The following is a 14,195-nucleotide window of genomic DNA, read 5'->3' as shown; positions in this document are numbered from 1 at the left end:
ACACAAGGGCCTGGACAGACTCGCGAATGAACGAAAACAGCTATTAAGGATAATACGCCAGTGCGAGCAGCTGTGAAAACTATATGTAATGGACAGAGAAAAGAGACGATGTTGAAAAGTAAAGAAACGTTGCCATAAGGCAAGATGGAAGTAGCTAACAAGTTAACGCATGTAAATAGGCTTGGAACGCAAGAAGCTAAGAAAACGATACTGCTTGCAATGCTTAGTTGAAGAATAGAGCGGCAAGCGCCAACCATATATCTACCTCAATAAGGCACGCTATATAAGTGCGACTCCATTTTGTAAAGCAGAAGTATGCCCAGGCGGCAAGAGGCCTAACAGGCAAGGTTTCATATCCCAGCCAGATCCAGGAGGAAGAGCGGAATCGAAACTCAACAAAGAGCAGCTCATGCCTGGGAAATTGAGGTCAACCAGAGAAAGGGAGGAGAGCATCAGCTAACAAGAATCAAACTTCAAGAGCATAACAGCCTGCCCCGTGAAGTTCAAGATAAGGGAGGCCCAGGCAGATGGCGAGGCCAAAGAAGAATTAAATACACTGAAAGCTGGAAACTGAAGCAGATTCATGGTGAGCTAACACGTGACCAGCCAGGCGTGAAGAGGTACCACCGCCTGATGTCATCCAGAACCCGAGGATGCCATAACATTTCCTGATAAGAGGCTACAATCCCGAGGCCATACCCAGCCAACCAATTGACACATAGCCCTAAGATACTGATAGATGGAAAGGAGGCAGGGTGAATCCTGGGGCACTAGGCACCTGGGTGTCCATTCTGCATGCTGCTAATTAAAGTGGAGATTTATGTCTAGGGGTGTAACCCACCCAATCACAATGGACCTTGTAATCTAAGGTCCTATAGACAATATAACCAATAGGACGTTGTACTTGTAGTGACGTCTATTACACGTGATGTAGTGGGATGGGTGTAGACGCCCACCCGATAAGAATTAGCCAATCCGCATGCTTTATTACCATATACAGATATAGCACCTATGCTTAAGTTACCTTTTCCAACCAATTATATTGCATGACAAACTTGTAGAGTTAGACGTCATTGATGACGAGTTTTGAGTATAACTATTGCTGTTTGAATGAGGATCGTGGAAGTTGAAGCGAGACAGGCGATCGCAACAATGCTGATTTCCAATTGTTTCCCTGTTTGATGTACTTGTCATTAAATGGACTTCCCTTTGCCAAACTACTGAGTCCTCATTATTGAGTCATGTTGGAGTAAGTAAATCCTGCACCCCCATTCCTCACTTGGTGCAGCTATCATGTCTTACAGGTACTTGAGGGTGAGCACTGATCCATGGGCCCGTCAGTGGAAACACTGCCCTCCTGTACACTTGGTAGCATGAGGATGGTTTCGGCTATCGATTATTGATTATGTAATTCTAAGACACCTATAGACCGACGGCACGAAGTAACTCTAGGCCTTCGGCAATATCACAAGTCCTTTTGCCATTCCAGCTGAGTAGACTGAGAAGCTTCCCGTGGACAATGATAGAATAATTTCGAGAAATCTGCAGTGGGTCTGAAGGAACCTGCTTTCCCAGCATAACCCTTCTCATTCCCACGGGCAGCCAATCGGACGAAAGGACCGCAAGAGGCTGAAGAGGAAGGGCAGCGATCCCGAAGTTCCAGAGAGGAAAAGATGCGAGCGGTGAGTGAAATAATAAACTTGTCACTTTGGCAAATGTCTTATAAGCATTAGAACAGGTAAGGGAAAGGTAACGGAGGGTGGCGGAGAAAAAATAAAATAGTCAGAAGTAGAGTAGACTGTATATATATAAGTGGAAAATGACTCAAGTATATGAGATAAAAAGTGGTTACCGGGATAGACACCCGAGATAAAAAGTGGTTACTGGGATAGACACCCGAGATAAAGAGTGGTTACCGGAATAGAAACCCGAGATAAAAAGTGGTTACCGGGGGGCACCCAAGAGAAAAATGAGTGATTACCGGGGGGCACCCGAGAGAAAAACGAGTGGTTACCGGGGGGGAGGCACCCGAGAGAAAAAAGTAAGGATTCGCCTTGTTCCTGCGCTTTAATACAGCGGTCAGAAGAAACATGAACCCAGAACCCACATAATAGGGGACGATTAGGCTACGGTGACGATTAAAGACGGCACAAATGGGGTTCGTTTAGAACCCATGGTGGGGTAGTGATTAGAAGGCAGGTATATGTATGACCAGCTGGTGTCCGTCTAGTCTGTCAAGTGTCTGTCATATGTGTTCCGTTGTATGTTGAATCTAAAAACTGCATCATTGATTGGATTTGAAATGAAATTTGGTTTTAGGCGATTCTGTAACTGAGAGGGAATCGCCAATGAGTTGATGTTCTTGAGTAAATTGATAGTATAAAATTCTGGCAGGAAAAGACTGGATTGGAGCTTGCGTGTTTGGTGCTTGCTGATACTATTGGAAGACTAAAACTGCATAGAATATTGTTGGTGACGAAATTGAGAATGGAGGAGGTTACCCCACTTGCACATTTATGTAAGCAGTTACTCAAGCATGCACCTAAACTTAAAAAGTACAGTACTGAGTGGGTTAAGGGTACTACCCACAAGATGTTTATGCCTTGGTCACAAAATGGATCCTTATCTAAAGCCGTCTTAGAACACATGACGACCTACCTACATGCCACATACACAGGCAAAAAATTGGAGAAACGCCTCGCTGTTCTAGAACTGTGGAAGATGTTCGAACAGGCGAAGGAGGAAGAACCACCCACAGACTGGATATTAAACGTATGCACGGAGGGTGGTGAGACACATACAGCGCCACCAGCCCCGCCTGAGCCGCAGATCGAGGGGAGTAAGTCAGAGGGACTCTACCCGTTAAGAGAACTAAAGGCAGCCACAGGGTATAGCAACCCCGCATATGAGTCACCTACGTATAGTAGTGACGACAATAAAGGAAAGGACCAGGAAATTATCTTGCCTCCACAGTCCCGAGGGACAAGGAGAGACGCGATGATGAAGGGAAGGACCAGGCACAGAGTTGTGCACCCATCGTTAAGGGGAAAGAGGAAAAGAGATGGAAAGGAAGTGATGACAGAAAAGATGAGATAGCATTCGCAAAAGACGAATGGATGGGAGGTCAGATATTGCTGAAACTTGATGGTAAAGGAAGTGATGATATAAGGCCGAGAGAGAGGTCTGATGAGGCACAAAGAAGGGAAAAAGAGAAGGAAAAGGAAAAGAGGGAAGAGAGGATAAAAAGAAGAGATAGGCTGAGGCAAAAACAATTATATCGCGAAGAGCAAGAGAAACAGCTCGATCGCAAACAGAAGGCAGCCTATGACCAGTACAGACAGGATAATGAAAGGTTGGAAGAAGAGCAAAGGGTACGTGAGAAGAGAGTAAAAAAAAGAGAAGAGGAGGAAGTCAGAAGGGCAAAAGAATGTAGAAATGAAAGGTCGAGGGAAGTAGATAAGACTAGAGAAGAAGCGAGGAAGCGTAAGGAAATGGATGAGGAAATAGAACGTAAGCGCAGACAGAGGGCACGAGATCTTGAATATTTGGAGCGGGTAGTTAAAAAACCCAATCCTGTTGTAGAATGGGAAGACATAGAAGAATTCTTTCCTGCGAATGACTCAGTAACAGGTACGAGTGGGACAAATATTGAGGATGACTTCGACACCAGAAGCATCGGGAAAACGATTGATAAAATATACGATGAGATGGGGCTGGAACAGATATCCCATGGGGGAAGGGAAGACGAGCACTTGGAGAGCCCTCAGCTATATGACACTGAGGATGTCACCCGAAGTAGTGGGAGCAGGGGACTGCCCCTGGATAGGCTAGAAATTAGTAAGAATGAAGAATATGCAAGGAGTTGCGTGAACTGGGAACAATCCGCGTCCGACTCCGGTGGGGAAACTGAGGACGAGGCACATGAAGAAGGGAGTGTTACGCTCACCTGGAATGCACAGGGACGCCACACAGCCGGGTTACTCACTGGTATGCTTCTCAGCTTTGCCCTGATGTGGTCTGCGGGGAAGGTTCTGCCTGAAAATACAGGAGGACTGTGTTCAAGACTGACCGACTGGGGTAAGTATCCTCCCTCCACCCCGGTATGCTTTCAGTCCCTCTGGTGCCCTCTCCTCACCTTGTGGTAGAATTATGCGAGCTCTCCGTCCTGCCTTCTTTGCAGGAGCGCGTTGTTTTTCATGGGCGAGTGCGGTCCAATTACTTAACTGACACCGGCCCGTTTGATATTGTTCAGGTAGGTCTTATTGCTTTGCTGTTCATTAATTTTGTTGCTATCCTGCATGCCTTTCTTTGTTTAAAATGTCTCTTTTTTCTCCCTTAGGTATGCGCGGCTTCAGCGCGGCTAACTGGCTTGGTTGAGCCCCACTGGTAAATGATGGCGCATTAAGAGCGCTATGATGCGGTAAGTAAGCGCTATGCGCAGCGCTGCGAAGTCTTGCCTTTGCTAACCTCTGTTTTCCTTCCTTGTAGGTCGTAGCTGTTCTCAGTAGCTGCGAGTGTTTAAAGATGAAGACTGCAGGTAAGATGCTGCTGCTAATGATGTTCCTTTTGTCTCTTTGCAGGTTCTGCTTCTCTGAGGTTCGAGGGAATAGCTGGACACGGTGAGCGTCACGTTGCAGGCTGCAAAGTAACACGAAGCATGTTCTGCAGTCAGGGTGTGGTTTATATAGCCCAGGTAAAGTAGTACCAGGGAAAGTAGTTCCAGGCCTGCCACACCCAAAACACTAGACTGCATAGCTTGGTTCTTAGTAACCAAGCTATGTGGATGCCTCCATGTTGGCTGACAATACAATAAAGTAGTTCCCAAGCACATTGTTGTTCATGGTGTATGAGCCTGGCGCCATAAGCGCCAGGACTGGCCCCATGAGGGCTTTTGAAGAGGGTGCCAGGCTCTAGAGGCCCGAGTCCTTACTCCACCTGGCCAATGGAATTGCCAGAGGGGGTTTTGGGCGAGGGTCATGACAGCACTCCCCCCTAAGGCCCCTCCCATGGTGTTCCTTCTGTCTGGCCCAGGTTTGGTTGGGAAGTTCTGATGAAATTGCCTGATTAGACGTGGTGCGTTTGGGAGGCCTTTGAGAAGAATAAAATGGGCCATCTTCGAGAATATGTCCACAACTACAAGGATGGTGTTGAACCCTTGGCTTGGAGGTAAATCAGTGATGAAGTCAAGGGAGTGTGCCATGGAACTGGAGGAATGTCCAATGGTTGTAGGAGACCAGATGGTTTTTGTTTCTGTGATTTATTTTGTGCGCAGACACCGCAGGACTGAATATACTGAATGATGTCCTTACGCCAGGTAGGCCACCAAAAGTTCTCTTTCACCTTAGCTAGGGTTTTGGCGATCCCAGGATGCCCTTCGATCAGTGAATCGTGATAGTTTGAAATAATATGCTGTTGTAATTCCTTCTTGGGTACGTATAGGCGATCCCTAAAAAAGGGTAGGTGGTCCCTGATGGTATATTGTTCTCCTTGAGTTTGCCATGCGAGGTAGGCATCAGGATTCATCGTCCGTTGGATTTCTTTTCATAGTTCTGCTTGTGTTAAGGCTGTCGTGATACCCAAGAGTTTGTCTTCAGGTATAATAGGTACTGGGTCTGGAGCTGTATATACTATTTCATCTATGCCCATGCGAGATAAGGCATCCGCCTTTCCGTTTCTGACTCCTGGTCGAAATGTGATTACATAATCATATTCGGCGAAGAAAAGGTTCCACTGTAATTGGCGCGAGGACTGGGCCTTGGCTGTTTTGAGATATTGCAGGTTTCGGTGGTCTGTGATGACTGAAATGGTGTGTCTGGCCCCCAGAAGGTAGTGCCTCCAGGCTTTAAAGGCGGATTTGATAGCCAGGAGTTCCTTGTCCGTGATGGCATAATTAATCTCTGGAGGTGAGAACATTTTCGACCAGAAGGCCACAGGATATAGCTGACCGGTTTCCAGGTCTCTCTGTGAAAGGACAGCTCCCGTTGCGAGACTGGACGCATCAGTTTGAACGACATAAGGGAGGTCTGGAAGAGGATGTCGCAGGATTGGAGCGGAGGTAAACCTTTGTTTAAGTTCCTGAAAGGCTTCTTCTGCTTCTTCGGTCCAAGCAAACTTTTTATTGTTTTTTCGTAATAGTACTGTGATTGGGTGCACAACCTGAGAGAAGTCTGGGATGAACCGGCGGTAGAAGTTCGCAAAGCCCAGCATGCTTTGTACCCCTTTCAGAGACGTCGGTGAAGGCCATTTCAGAATGGCATCTATCTTGTGCACGTCCATTCTGATGCCTCCTTGAGTAAGGATAAAACCAAGAAATTCTACTTCGGTGACGTGAAAAAAGCATTTTTCAAGCTTTGCAAACAAGCGATGTTGACGGAGCTTGGTGAGGACTGAACGAACGTCCCTGACATGATCTTGTTCTGAGGCTGAGTATACTAAGATGTCGTCTATGTACACTAAGGCGCACACATCAATTAACTCCCTTAAGAAGTCATTCATGAAATATTGGAATGCCGCAGGAGCGTTGCATAACCCGAAGGGCATGACTTGATATTCAAACAAGCCGTACGGAAGTCGGTTTTCCATTCATCTCCTTTTCTGACTCGGACCAGGTGGTACGCTCCTCGAAGGTCCAATTTGGTATAAATCTGGGCATCTTTAACTCAGGGATAAGTGGCAAAGGGTAGCGGTTCTTCACGGTGATCTGGTTCAATGCACGGTAGTCAATACAGGTTCTCAAGTCTCCTTCCTTTTTCGATACGAAGAACAAAGGATTGGCTGCGGGGGACTTCGAAGGACGGATTGTTCAGGTAGGACTTATTGCTGTTCTTTAGTTTTGTTGCTATCCTGCATGCCTTTCTTTGTTTAAAATGTCTCTTTTTTCTCCCTTAGGTATGCGCGGCTTCAGCGCGGCGAACTGGCTTGGTTGAGCCCCGCTGGTAAATGATGGCGCATTAAGAGCGCTATGATGCGGTAAGTAAGCGCTATGCGCAGCGTTGCGAAGTCTTGCCTTTGCTAACCTGTGTTTTCCTTCGTTGTAGGTCGTGGTGTTCTTCAGCGCAAGTGGAATTTCCGGAATGGTGCCAGCCGAGAGGCGACCAGCCAGGTAAGCCTTTTGAGCAGTTCGTAATTTGTAAATGTTTCTACAGCTTTCTTTAATGTTGCCTTTATCTTCCTCTTTCAGGTCGTTCTGTCCGGGAGGCGTGCAGATTCGAGGAAGCTGTTCTCAGTAGCTGCAAGTGTTTAAAGATGAAGACTGCAGGTAAGATGCTGCTGCTAATGATGTTCCTTTTGTCTCCTCGCAAGTTCTGCTTCTCTGAGGCTCAAGGGTATAGCTGGACACGGTGAGCGTCACGTTGAAAGCTGCAAAGTAACACAAAGCATGTTCTGCAGTCAGGGTGTGGTTTATATAGCCCAGGTAAAGTAGTACCAGGGAAAGTAGTTCCAGGCCTGCCACACCCAAAACACTAGACCGCATAGCTTGGTTCTTAGGGAACCAAGCTATGTGGATGCCTCCATGTTGGCTGACAATACAATAAAGTAGTTCCCAAGCACATTGTTGTTCATGGTGTATGAGCCTGGTGCCATAGGTGCCAGGACTGGCTCCATGAGGGCTTTTGAAGAGGATGCCAGGCTCTAGAGGCCTGAGTCCTGACTCCACCTGGCCAATGGGTTTGCCATGAAGTAACAGTGTACAGTGACTCCGCCTATGTGACATCTACCGTGCACGCCGGCTTAGCACGCTAGAAAAGGAGGGGCTACCTCCGGGCAGAATTAATATGAATAAAGAATTAAATACACTAAAAGCTGGAAACTGAAGCAGATTCATGGTGAGCTAACACGTGACCAGCCAGGCGTGAAGAGGTACCACCGCCTGATGTCATCCAGAACCCGAGGATGCCATAACATTTCCTGATAAGAGGCTACAATCCCGAGGCCATACCCAGCCAACTAATTGACACATAGCCCTAAGATACTGATTGATGGAAAGGAGGCAGGGTGAATCCTGGGGCACTAGGCACCTGGGTGTCCATTCTGCATGCTGCTAATTAAAGTGGAGATTTATGTCTAGGGGTGTAACCCAGCCAATCACAATGGACCTTGTAATCTAAGGTCCTATAGACAATATAACCAATAGGACGTTGTACTTGTAGTGACGTCTATTACACGTGATGTAGTGGGATGGGTGTAGACGCCCACCCGATAAGAATTAGCCAATCCGCATGCTTTATTACCATATACAGATATAGCACCTATGCTTAAGTTACCTTTTCCAACCAATTATATTGCATGACAAACTTGTAGAGTTAGACGTCATTGATGACGAGTTTTGAGTATAACTACTGCTGTTTGAATGAGGATCGTGGAAGTTGAAGCAAGTTAGGTGATCGCAACAATGCTGATTTCCAATTGTTTCCCTGTTTGATGTACTTGTCATTAAATTGACTTCCCTTTGCCAAACTACTGAGTCCTCATTATTGAGTCGTGTTGGAGTAAGTAAATCCTGCACCCCCATTCCTCACTTGGTGCAGCTATCATGTCTTACAGGTACTTGAGGGTGAGCACTGATCCATGGGCCCGTCAGTGGAAACACTGCCCTCCTGTACACTTGGTAGCATGAGGATGGTTTCGGCTATCGATTATTGATTATGTAATTCTAAGACACCTATAGACCGACGGCACGAAGTAACTCTAGGCCTTCGGCAATATCACAAGTCCTTTTGCCATTCCAGCTGAGTAGACTGAGAAGCTTCCCGTGGACAATGATAGAATAATTTCGAAAAATCTGCAGTGGGTCTGAAGGAACCTGCTTTCCAAGCATAACCCTTCTCATTCCCACGGGCAGCCAATCGGACGAAAGGACCGCAAGAGGCTGAAGAGGAAGGGCAGCGATCCCGAAGTTACAGAGAGGAAAAGATGCGAGCGGTGAGTGAAATAATAAACTTGTCACTTTGGCAAATGTCTTATAAGCATTAGAACAGGTAAGGGAAAGGTAACGGAGGGTGGCGGAGAAAAAATCAAATAGTCAGAAGTAGAGTAGACTGTATATATATAAGGGGAAAATGACTCAAGTATATGAGATAAAAAGTGGTTACCGGGGTAGACACCCGAGATAAAAAGTGGTTACTGGGATAGACACCCGAGATAAAGAGTGGTTACCGGGATAGACACCCGAGATAAAAAGTGGTTACCGGGGGGGCACCCAAGAGAAAAATGAGTGGTTACCGGGGGGGCACCCGAGAGAAAAACAAGTGGTTACCGGGGGGGGGGGCACCCGAGAGAAAAAAGTAAGGATTCGCCTTGTTCCTGCACTTTAATACAGCGGTCAGAAGAAACATGAACCCAGAACCCACATAATAGGGGACGATTAGGCTACGGTGACGATTAAAGACGGCACAAATGGGGTTCGTTTAGACCCCATGGTGGGGTAGTGATTAGAAGGCAGGTATATGTATGACCAGCTGGTGTCCGTCTAGTCTGTCAAGTGTCTGTCATATGTGTTCCGTTGTATGTTGAATCTAAAAACTGCATCATTTATTGGATTTGAAATGAAATTTGGTTTTAGGCGATTCTGTAACTGAGAGGGAATCGCCAATGAGTTGATGTTCTTGAGTAAATTGATAGTATAAAATTCTGGCAGGAAAAGACTGGATTGGAGCTTGCGTGTTTGGTGCTTGCTGATACTATTGGAAGACTAAAACTGCATAGAATATTGTTGGTGACGAAATTGAGAATGGAGGAGGTTACCCCACTTGCACATTTATGTAAGCAGTTACTCAAGCATGCGCCCAAACTTAAAAAGTACAGTACTGAGTGGGTTAAGGGTACTGCCCACAAGATGTTTATACCTTGGTCACAAAATGGATCCTTATCTAAAGCCGTCTTAGAACACATGACGACCTACCTACATGCCACATACACAGGCAAAAAATTGGAGAAACGCCTCGCTGTTCTAGAACTGGGGAAGATGTTCGAACAGGCGAAGGAGGAAGAACCACCCACAGACTGGATATTAAACGTATGCACGGAGGGGGGTGAGACACCTACAGCGCCACCAGCCCCGCCTGAGCTGCAGATCGAGGGGAGTAAGTCAGAGGGACTCTATCCGTTAAGAGAACTAAAGGCAGCCACAGGGTATAGCAACCCCGCATATGAGTCACTTACGTATAGTAGTGACGACAATAAAGGAAAGGACCAGGAAATTATCTTGCCTCCACGGTCCCGAGGGACAAGGAGAGACGCGATGATGAAGGGAAGGACCAGGCACAGAGTTGTGCACCCCTCGTTAAGGGGAAAGAGGAAAAGAAATGGAAAGGAAGTGATGACAGAACAGATGAGATAGCATTCGCAAAAGACGAATGGATGGGAGGTCAGATATTGCTGAAACTTGATGGTAAAGGAAGTGATGATGTAAGGCCGAGAGAGAGGTCTGATGAGGCACAAAGAAGGGAAAAAGAGAAGGAAAAGGAAAAGAGGGAAGAGAGGATAAAAAGAAGAGATAGGCTGAGGCAATAACAATTATATCGCGAAGAGCAAGAGAAACAGCTCGATCGCAAACAGAAGGCAGCCTATGACCAGTACAGACAGGATAATGAAAGATTGGAAGAAGAGCAAAGGGTATGTGAGAAGAGAGTGAAAAAAAGAGAAGAGGAGGAAGTCAGAAGGGCAAAAGAATGTAGGAACGAAAGGATGAGGGAAGTAGATAAGACTAGAGAAGAAGCGAGGAAGCGTAAGGAAATGGATGACGAAATAGAACGTAAGCGCAGACAGAGGGCACGAGATCTTGAATATTTGGAGCGGGTAGTTAAAAAACCCAATCCTGTTGTAGAATGGGAAGGCATAGAAGAATTCTTTCCTGCAAATGACTCGGTAACAGGTACGAGTGGGACAAATATTGAGGATGACTTCGACACCAGAAGCATCGGGGAAACGATTGATAAAATATACGATGAGATAGGGCTGGAACAGATATCCCATGGGGGAAGGGAAGACGAGCACTTGGAGAGCCCTCAGCTATATGACACTGAGGATGTCACCCGAAGTAGTGGGAGCAGGGGACTGCCCCTGGATAGGCTAGAAATTAGTAAGAATGAAGAATATGCAAGGAGTTGCGTGAACTGGGAACAATCCGCGTCCGACTCCGGTGGGGAAACTGAGGACGAGGCACATGAAGAAGGGAGTGTTACGCTCACCTGGTATGCACAGGGACGCCACACAGCCGGGTTACTCACTGGTATGCTTCTCAGCTTTGCCCTGATGTGGTCTGCGGGGAAGGTTCTGCCTGAAAATACAGGAGGACTGTGTCGAAGACTGACCGACTGGGGTAAGTATCCTCCCTCCACCCCGGTATGCTTTCAGTCCCTCTGGTGCCTTCTCCTCACCTTGTGGTAGAATTATGCGTGCTCTCCGTCCTGCCTTCTTTGCAGGAGCGCGTTGTTTTTCATGGGCGAGTGCGGTCCAGTTACTTCACTGACACCGGCCCGTTTGATATTGTTCAGGTAGGTCTTATTGCTTTGCTGTTCATTAATTTAGTTGCTATTCTGCATGCCTTTCTTTGTTTAAAATGTCTCTTTTTTCTCCCTTAGGTATGCGCGGCTTCAGCGCAGCGAACTGGCTTGGTTGAGCCCCGCTGGTAAATGATGGCGCATTAAGAGCACTATGATGCGGTAAGTAAGCGCTATGCGCAGCGCTGCGAAGTCTTGCCTTTGCTAACCTGCGTTTTCCTTCCTTGTAAGTCGTGGTGTTCTTCAGCGCAAGTGGAATTTCCGGACTGGTACCAGCCGAGAGGCGACCAGCCAGGTAAGCCTTTTGAGCAGTTCATAATTTGTAAATGTCTTTACAGCTTTCTTTAATGTTGCCTTTATCTTCAAGTGTGCAATGGGTACATGTGTTTAATTGTGGTGGTGTGTCCATTCTCTAGATGGATAGAAGCAGGTCCCTGTACACACCCAGAGTCTACCTGTGCTGCCAAATTTCTGGTGAGGGAAGTGTTCCTTAGATGGGGGGTGTGTGAGGTATTGAGGTCAGATAACAGGGCTCACTTTGTCAACTCAGTTTTTGAGCAGATCAGCTTGTTGCTTGGTATAAAGCACAAGTTCTCGTCGGCGTATCATCCGGAGGGAAATGGTATATGTGAGAGGCTCAACGGCTTACTAAAAGAGAGGATAGCCAAGTTGAAACTCACATTAAAAAAGGGATGGCTGCACTGTCTACCACTGGCATTGTATGCACTTCGGAACCAACCAGGCTCCGACCATCATCTCACGCCGCACAAGATAGTCACTGGCAGAAGGATAAGGACCCCTCTTACCCCCCGAGATAGAGTTAGATATGATGCCCAGCCAACTAGAGAGGTCTTGGGGACCGAGATGCAGGATTATTTGAACTGCATGACATCCAGCATCTCTCTCATTACAGGCCAATTGCAACGACGACGAAAAGGGCACAGCACAGCACAAAACACAACAGGAGGTGCTGAAACAGACCCAACTCAAAATATATGTACGCCTCTCGTCTTCCCTGGTGATGCTGTTTTAATCAGAAATTATACAAGGAAAAGATGGGACGAACCAAGATTTAATGGCCCGTTCATCATGGAGGACTTCACTCCTTCTGCTGTCAAAATCCAGGGAAGAAGGGCATGGCTCTTCCTAAATGACATTAAACCATATATAGGGGAGAGCCCTCCAGCTGCATCTACCTGTGAAGAAACCACAGACAACGGAGAAGAACCTCAGCACGTGCAGACAAGATCCATGGTGAGGAAGAAGGACGCATGAGCAGAAAAATCAAGGCAAAGTGAACTCTGGTTTGAAAGTGAGGCTTCAAAACTGGACTTTTCCGCTGGGAAAAGAGAGAACGGTGATAAAAGACAATAAAACGAACACTCTGTGCATCACAAGGTGCAGGGTAAAAAGAAGCGCATCCAAAGTCACAACAACGTTTATCATACGAACTTTCAAATCAAATCACCCAAGCTGAGTGAAAAACCTAAGACTCTGATAAACCACAGGCAAGACTTTTCCAAGAGCTTAACACAGAATCGTGAAGCAACCAATGTCAAGACTTTGTTTACAGAATTTATGGTATCTCCCAGCAGAAATCTGACGTGGGATGTGCTCACTTATTTCCAGTTAGTGGTAGTATCATATCCGTCACTCGTGGGGAGAGTAACCTGTGTCACAGACTTCATTCTAGATCCCGCTAACAAGAAAGTAATCTGGCAACTGTTGACCGTCATCGCGGAAGCTTTCACCGAAATACCCGAGCACAGTGAAGAGGACACAAATTCTTCCACCACCGGTAGACATTGATGAACTCACCTTCACGCTGTTCTTTCAAATAATCGAGAAGTGCCCAGCACTTGTCGGAAGGACCATGGACACACGCATCTTTATCAGAGACCCAAGAAACTTAGAACAATTGAACCAGCTATGGACTAAGCTAAATTACTTAGTGGCAATCCACGCAACAGGAAAGTGCAGAGACTGTTTGAATCCAAAGAAAAACTTGTGATCGCGACCCAGCAATACAGGACAAATGTCCCCGTCACCCGAGGACACTCAGTTAGCACATAATGTCCTGTTCAGACTAGTCACAGACTATCCAGAAATGTTGGGAAGGCCTGCAGATGTTGACGTCATCACCTTCCTCAGAGATCCAGCCAATATCTCACACATGGGCACACTCCTCCACGGCATAATGCTCCAGGTAGAGCTATCTAACTTCCAGCGAGAATACCGGAGGAGATTCCAGTGAAACTTTCCGCCGTGGGACAGATCGAGGAGACGGAGAGACAGTGATTTTTCGTTCCGCTGTAGGACAGATCGAGGAGACGGAGAGACAGTGCTTTTTCTTTCCGCCGTTGGACAGATCGAGAAGAGCAGAAATGAGAACTCAGCCATCTTGTTTTTCTTTTACTTTTATTTTTCTTCTATTTTTTCTTATTTTGATGTTTGATTTTTCATGTTTATTTTTACAATATTTTATTTTTGTGTGATTTTTAGCAGTTCCATCTTTTCATTCCTTCGCATTGAACAGGTTCCAGCATGTCCTCAGGACCAAAGCAAATTCGAGGAGTGCACTGGGATTTTACCTATTGTAGGTATGTATAAGGAATGTGACGTGCCAAAGATGCTAGCCTAACCTTTTTCCTTAGTCTAGCGAAAGAACTGTACTCCATATCCAGAGACTACCGT

This window comes from Ambystoma mexicanum, chromosome 2q (genome assembly GCF_040938575.1).
Source record: "Ambystoma mexicanum isolate Mex_15411 chromosome 2q, UKY_AmexF1_1, whole genome shotgun sequence".
NCBI lineage: Eukaryota > Metazoa > Chordata > Amphibia > Caudata > Ambystomatidae > Ambystoma > Ambystoma mexicanum.
Note: the sequence above shows the minus strand (reverse complement) of the source record.